Source organism: Bubalus kerabau, unplaced genomic scaffold (assembly GCF_029407905.1).
Source record: "Bubalus kerabau isolate K-KA32 ecotype Philippines breed swamp buffalo unplaced genomic scaffold, PCC_UOA_SB_1v2 scaffold_40, whole genome shotgun sequence".
Classification (NCBI taxonomy): Eukaryota; Metazoa; Chordata; class Mammalia; order Artiodactyla; family Bovidae; genus Bubalus; species Bubalus kerabau.
Window position 1 is genome coordinate 2,737,446 of NW_026577894.1, and position 7,570 is coordinate 2,745,015.

Here is a 7,570-nt window from a genome sequence, read left to right on the forward strand (position 1 = left end):
CAAAGACCACACTCAAGTGTGTGTGTGTGTGTGTGTGTGTGTGTGTGTGTCTGTGTGCCTGCCTGTGGTTCGTCTGCTCTCTCAGGAAGGTCCGGTGCTTGGCGGGCCGCGTGGGGACAAGGGTGGGGGGCCTCGGTAGGGCAAAGGGGCGGGGCTGAGGCGCTCCGGTCGACCGGGCCTCCGTGGCTCCCGGTGGGTTTGGGCAGCGGGCAGGTGCCGGGCAAGTTGGGCGCTCAAGATTCGCTGCGCCTAGGCCCGCAGGAGGTCCAGAGGCCCCCGGGCCGCCGGGGTCAGGAGGCGGCGGGCCCCAAAGACCGACACCTCCGGGATCGCGAGGCCCTGAGCAGCGAACGGGATGGGGGGGAGGCCCCGCTCAGCCAGCGCGGCCGAGTCTGGAGTGGCCGGGGGTGGGAGGGCGCCGAGACCTCCGCACCCCTCAGCCCACCCCCCAGGCCCCGCGGGCACGCACGCACGCACGCCCTCCCGGTCACTGGGGGGTCCTGGAAGCCCATCGGGCCCCCGGGCCCGGCCAGGCGGTTGCTGGTCTGGTGTTGGCGGTGTTCGGGGGCCGGGCCGGCGTCAGCAGGCTGGAGTGCGGTCGCGGGTCGTGCGGCTCAAGTACAACACGGCCCCCGAGGAGAGGTGCGGCCCGTTGGCCCGACCTGCAGGTCAGAGCGAAAGGGAGGCGAAGCGCAAGGCTCTTAGGGCGCCCCGCGGCAGCCGCGTCTGTCTCTGGCCGTATCCGCCTGAAGGCGCCCGATCTCGTCTAATCTCAGAAGCTAAGCAGGGTCGGGCCTGTTTAGTATCTTGGATGGGAGACCACCTGGGAATCCCGGGTGCTGGAGGCTTTTTTGCCTACCAGAAGAGGTCCTTTAGCCCCCGCCCCGCGTCCCAATTCTTGGACCCACACCCCCCCGCCACCCCCCGCAGCCCCAGCCCCTACCGTGGAGGGGGGAGTGAGTGGGTGGCCGGGCCCCGACTCCCGCTGCAGACCTGGGTTGCCTCCCCACGGCCCGTGAGCCCCTCCGCATTCGCATTCGGCTTTCAGGAAACCAGACGACCGGCCGTCCCGTCTCCATCTGGGGCTCCTTTGGCTTGCCTCAGGCAATCCCGGGGCTTGCACCGACTCCAGCCAGAGCCTCAGCCCCCGCCCCACCCCCAGCCTCGCAGGCGATCGCGCATGCGCATGCGAGCGCGCGCACAGATCGATGTGCCCAAACGGGGCATCTAGTTTGTTGGCTTGTACTGGGGGTGGATCTATGCCTGGGAGTGGGACTGCTGAACCATAGGCTACTTCTACTTTTAGTTCCTTCGCGAACCTCCATACTCTTTTCCATCCCGGCTGTACCAACTCCCATTCCTACTCAGCGTGGAGGAGAGTTCCCTTTGCTCCACAGCTTCTCCAGCATCTGCTATGGACAGACATTGCAATGAGGCCCAATCGGACTCATGTGAAGTGGTCCCTCCTTGGCGTTTGGAGTTGAGTCTCTCCAATCATTAGTGATGTGGAGCAAGATGACCGTTTGGAAATGCAGATGCAATTCTGTCACCATCCTGCTCCAACGGCTCTTGTATTTTCCCATCATATTGAAGATACGACCAATTCCCTTCATGCTTGCTCCTCACGTTCTTCTCGGATGTCTTTTCCCTGGAATGCCCTCTGCACTCTTTGGCTTCCATCCCATAGGGCATTTTCATTTCTTGAACGTCCTAAGTTTCCCTGGTCACGTAGACTTCCAGGATGCTGTTTTCCCTGCCTGAAATTCTTCCTGCATCTCAACCCTGGTTTACGTAGGTTCAACCTATGGACCTCAACGCAATGGTTACTCTGAAAAGCCTTCCCTGACACCCAGGTTTTGGTGAGGGTAGAGGCCCCTCGACAAGTTCTCAAAGGATCTGCCTGTGATATATCATTAGATTCGTCTCAGTGAAAGCAGGAACTCTGTGTCTTCTTCTCTCCACCTTCTAGTTCCAGAAACTTATTACATGCCTCCCAGCTCATCGTAGGTGCTCAGGATTTACTTAGTGTGTGAAAGACAGAAAAGTTCTTGGAAGCCTCAAGGTGTCACTTGGCTCGGCACTTTTGATTTCTTTGTATATTTGGCGATTCAATTCTTTCCTTTCCTGGGTTCATGTGTACGCTATATTCAAGGCACAATCTAAGGCATTAAGACATATCCATCAGTATGGGTTCTTGCTTTCAAGGAACTCGTACAGCAGATTTCTACAATTTAGGGCTTTTCAAATGCTCTAGAAGAATGTGAACGTTCAGTATGATCCATTTTCATTTCCAAGAAAGATCGTTTGACTTCCATAGCAAAGGTGGAGACCTTCCAACGTGTAGTCCAATACTTAGACCTTGACCATGTCAGGCAAGTCTTGTGGTTCCTTCTGGAGGTGTGTGGCTCTTGCAGAAACGTGAAGATCTTCCATCGTCCTCGGACTTCGGTGTCATTTGCAATCATCAAGAAAGCTTCCAGGTATAGGTTCCAGACCACCACCACACACACTCAGTAGCCAACGGAGTGGATTCCAGGAATATGCGTTGTTAACCAGCATCACCGTTGATATTGCTGCTGCACGCTCTATGCAGTGGCCAGGTCCTGGATTGTCCACTGGGTCTCATGTGGAATGGAAAGAAGGGCTTCCCCCCCTCCCAAACATCCACCCCACTCTTGACAGCCTTGTGACTAGAAACGGGCCCCGAAACAAGAATCAGACAAACCAGATAAGCCCAGATGGTAGTCCATGAGATGAAGGAACTAAGCAGCTGGTTGGGATGGCGCCAAGGGGAAAGGTTGCTCTTTTTGTCTCCCGCTCTACTCCTTTCTTCCTGGACGCCTTAGGGGTTCATCATGGAGATTTGAAATAAAGTTCACCAAAGTCATATGTGTTGAATCAAGATTTTGCATTTCACCATCTCTCAAAAACGAAGAGTGCTTAACCTGCACAGGTTTCTTTCAAAAAAGTCAATTGCTTTTCAATTCTGGGGTTTCTCTCTTGCCTTGTTCAAGTAGCCTTAAGAGTAAAAATCAACGAAAACTAAAGAAAGATTCCAAGATACCAACAAAGGACACCTTCTGTTTCTTCAATCATCTTTCCACTTAGTAGCACACGAGCTCTTTTCTTTGTATTTTGCCTAGGGAATTCGCAATGTGCTGGTTCAGATGGCAAGGCATCTGCCCTCAGGAGACTCGGGTTTGATCCCTGGGTCGGGAAGATCCCCTGGAGAAGGAAATGGCAACCCACTCCAGTATTCTCGCCTGGGAAATGCCACGGACAGAGGAGCCTGATGGGCCGCACTCCATGGGTCCTATAAGAGTTGGGCTCAACCCAGCAACTACGAACAGAAGTATTTCCAAAGACCACACTCAAGTGTGTGTGTGTGTGTGTGTGTGTGTCTGTGTGTCTGTGTGCCTGCCTGTGGTTCGTCTGCTCTCTCAGGAAGGTCCGGTGCTTGGCGGGCCGCGTGGGGACAAGGGTGGGGGGCCTCGGTAGGGCAAAGGGGCGGGGCTGAGGCGCTCCGGTCGACCGGGCCTCCGTGGCTCCCGGTGGGTTTGGGCAGCGGGCAGGTGCCGGGCAAGTTGGGCGCTCAAGATTCGCTGCGCCTAGGCCCGCAGGAGGTCCAGAGGCCCCCGGGCCGCCGGGGTCAGGAGGCGGCGGGCCCCAAAGACCGACACCTCCGGGATCGCGAGGCCCTGAGCAGCGAACGGGATGGGGGGGAGGCCCCGCTCAGCCAGCGCGGCCGAGTCTGGAGTGGCCGGGGGTGGGAGGGCGCCGAGACCTCCGCACCCCTCAGCCCACCCCCCAGGCCCCGCGCGCACGCACGCACGCACGCCCTCCCGGTCACTGGGGGGTCCTGGAAGCCCATCGGGCCCCCGGGCCCGGCCAGGCGGTTGCTGGTCTGGTGTTGGCGGTGTTCGGGGGCCGGGCCGGCGTCAGCAGGCTGGAGTGCGGTCGCGGGTCGTGCGGCTCAAGTACAACACGGCCCCCGAGGAGAGGTGCGGCCCGTTGGCCCGACCTGCAGGTCAGAGCGAAAGGGAGGCGAAGCGCAAGGCTCTTAGGGCGCCCCGCGGCAGCCGCGTCTGTCTCTGGCCGTATCCGCCTGAAGGCGCCCGATCTCGTCTAATCTCAGAAGCTAAGCAGGGTCGGGCCTGTTTAGTATCTTGGATGGGAGACCACCTGGGAATCCCGGGTGCTGGAGGCTTTTTTGCCTACCAGAAGAGGTCCTTTAGCCCCCGCCCCGCGTCCCAATTCTTGGACCCACACCCCCCCGCCACCCCCCGCAGCCCCAGCCCCTACCGCGGAGGGGGGAGTGAGTGGGTGGCCGGGCCCCGACTCCCGCTGCAGACCTGGGTTGCCTCCCCACGGCCCGTGAGCCCCTCCGCATTCGCATTCGGCTTTCAGGAAACCAGACGACCGGCCGTCCCGTCTCCATCTGGGGCTCCTTTGGCTTGCCTCAGGCAATCCCGGGGCTTGCACCGACTCCAGCCAGAGCCTCAGCCCCCGCCCCACCCCCAGCCTCGCAGGCGATCGCGCATGCGCATGCGAGCGCGCGCACAGATCGATGTGCCCAAACGGGGCATCTAGTTTGTTGGCTTGTACTGGGGGTGGATCTATGCCTGGGAGTGGGACTGCTGAACCATAGGCTACTTCTACTTTTAGTTCCTTCGCGAACCTCCATACTCTTTTCCATCCCGGCTGTACCAACTCCCATTCCTACTCAGCGTGGAGGAGAGTTCCCTTTGCTCCACAGCTTCTCCAGCATCTGCTATGGACAGACATTGCAATGAGGCCCAATCGGACTCATGTGAAGTGGTCCCTCCTTGGCGTTTGGAGTTGAGTCTCTCCAATCATTAGTGATGTGGAGCAAGATGACCGTTTGGAAATGCAGATGCAATTCTGTCACCATCCTGCTCCAACGGCTCTTGTATTTTCCCATCATATTGAAGATACGACCAATTCCCTTCATGCTTGCTCCTCACGTTCTTCTCGGATGTCTTTTCCCTGGAATGCCCTCTGCACTCTTTGGCTTCCATCCCATAGGGCATTTTCATTTCTTGAACGTCCTAAGTTTCCCTGGTCACGTAGACTTCCAGGATGCTGTTTTCCCTGCCTGAAATTCTTCCTGCATCTCAACCCTGGTTTACGTAGGTTCAACCTATGGACCTCAACGCAATGGTTACTCTGAAAAGCCTTCCCTGACACCCAGGTTTTGGTGAGGGTAGAGGCCCCTCGACAAGTTCTCAAAGGATCTGCCTGTGATATATCATTAGATTCGTCTCAGTGAAAGCAGGAACTCTGTGTCTTCTTCTCTCCACCTTCTAGTTCCAGAAACTTATTACATGCCTCCCAGCTCATCGTAGGTGCTCAGGATTTACTTAGTGTGTGAAAGACAGAAAAGTTCTTGGAAGCCTCAAGGTGTCACTTGGCTCGGCACTTTTGATTTCTTTGTATATTTGGCGATTCAATTCTTTCCTTTCCTGGGTTCATGTGTACGCTATATTCAAGGCACAATCTAAGGCATTAAGACATATCCATCAGTATGGGTTCTTGCTTTCAAGGAACTCGTACAGCAGATTTCTACAATTTAGGGCTTTTCAAATGCTCTAGAAGAATGTGAACGTTCAGTATGATCCATTTTCATTTCCAAGAAAGATCGTTTGACTTCCATAGCAAAGGTGGAGACCTTCCAACGTGTAGTCCAATACTTAGACCTTGACCATGTCAGGCAAGTCTTGTGGTTCCTTCTGGAGGTGTGTGGCTCTTGCAGAAACGTGAAGATCTTCCATCGTCCTCGGACTTCGGTGTCATTTGCAATCATCAAGAAAGCTTCCAGGTATAGGTTCCAGACCACCACCACACACACTCAGTAGCCAACGGAGTGGATTCCAGGAATATGCGTTGTTAACCAGCATCACCGTTGATATTGTTGCTGCACGCTCTATGCAGTGGCCAGGTCCTGGATTGTCCACTGGGTCTCATGTGGAATGGAAAGAAGGGCTTCCCCCCCTCCCAAACATCCACCCCACTCTTGACAGCCTTGTGACTAGAAACGGGCCCCGAAACAAGAATCAGACAAACCAGATAAGCCCAGATGGTAGTCCATGAGATGAAGGAACTAAGCAGCTGGTTGGGATGGCGCCAAGGGGAAAGGTTGCTCTTTTTGTCTCCCGCTCTACTCCTTTCTTCCTGGACGCCTTAGGGGTTCATCATGGAGATTTGAAATAAAGTTCACCAAAGTCATATGTGTTGAATCAAGATTTTGCATTTCACCATCTCTCAAAAACGAAGAGTGCTTAACCTGCACAGGTTTCTTTCAAAAAAGTCAATTGCTTTTCAATTCTGGGGTTTCTCTCTTGCCTTGTTCAAGTAGCCTTAAGAGTAAAAATCAACGAAAACTAAAGAAAGATTCCAAGATACCAACAAAGGACACCTTCTGTTTCTTCAATCATCTTTCCACTTAGTAGCACACGAGCTCTTTTCTTTGTATTTTGCCTAGGGAATTCGCAATGTGCTGGTTCAGATGGCAAGGCATCTGCCCTCAGGAGACTCGGGTTTGATCCCTGGGTCGGGAAGATCCCCTGGAGAAGGAAATGGCAACCCACTCCAGTATTCTCGCCTGGGAAATGCCACGGACAGAGGAGCCTGATGGGCCGCACTCCATGGGTCCTATAAGAGTTGGGCTCAACCCAGCAACTACGAACAGAAGTATTTCCAAAGACCACACTCAAGTGTGTGTGTGTGTGTGTGTGTGTGTGTGTGTGTGTGTCTGTGTGCCTGCCTGTGGTTCGTCTGCTCTCTCAGGAAGGTCCGGTGCTTGGCGGGCCGCGTGGGGACAAGGGTGGGGGGCCTCGGTAGGGCAAAGGGGCGGGGCTGAGGCGCTCCGGTCGACCGGGCCTCCGTGGCTCCCGGTGGGTTTGGGCAGCGGGCAGGTGCCGGGCAAGTTGGGCGCTCAAGATTCGCTGCGCCTAGGCCCGCAGGAGGTCCAGAGGCCCCCGGGCCGCCGGGGTCAGGAGGCGGCGGGCCCCAAAGACCGACACCTCCGGGATCGCGAGGCCCTGAGCAGCGAACGGGATGGGGGGGAGGCCCCGCTCAGCCAGCGCGGCCGAGTCTGGAGTGGCCGGGGGTGGGAGGGCGCCGAGACCTCCGCACCCCTCAGCCCACCCCCCAGGCCCCGCGCGCACGCACGCACGCACGCCCTCCCGGTCACTGGGGGGTCCTGGAAGCCCATCGGGCCCCCGGGCCCGGCCAGGCGGTTGCTGGTCTGGTGTTGGCGGTGTTCGGGGGCCGGGCCGGCGTCAGCAGGCTGGAGTGCGGTCGCGGGTCGTGCGGCTCAAGTACAACACGGCCCCCGAGGAGAGGTGCGGCCCGTTGGCCCGACCTGCAGGTCAGAGCGAAAGGGAGGCGAAGCGCAAGGCTCTTAGGGCGCCCCGCGGCAGCCGCGTCTGTCTCTGGCCGTATCCGCCTGAAGGCGCCCGATCTCGTCTAATCTCAGAAGCTAAGCAGGGTCGGGCCTGTTTAGTATCTTGGATGGGAGACCACCTGGGAATCCCGGGTGCTGGAGGCT

The 7,570-nt window shown here is 57.1% G+C and overlaps 3 pseudogenes; all 3 read left to right on the plus strand.

Annotated features, from left to right (window-relative positions):
- Window positions 1-728: 728 nt before the first annotated feature.
- Window positions 729-848, plus strand: LOC129640831 (uncharacterized; annotated as a pseudogene).
- Window positions 849-4,087: 3,239 nt separating this feature from the next.
- LOC129640832 (uncharacterized) lies at window positions 4,088-4,207 on the plus strand (annotated as a pseudogene).
- Window positions 4,208-7,450: 3,243 nt separating this feature from the next.
- LOC129640833 (uncharacterized) lies at window positions 7,451-7,570 on the plus strand (annotated as a pseudogene).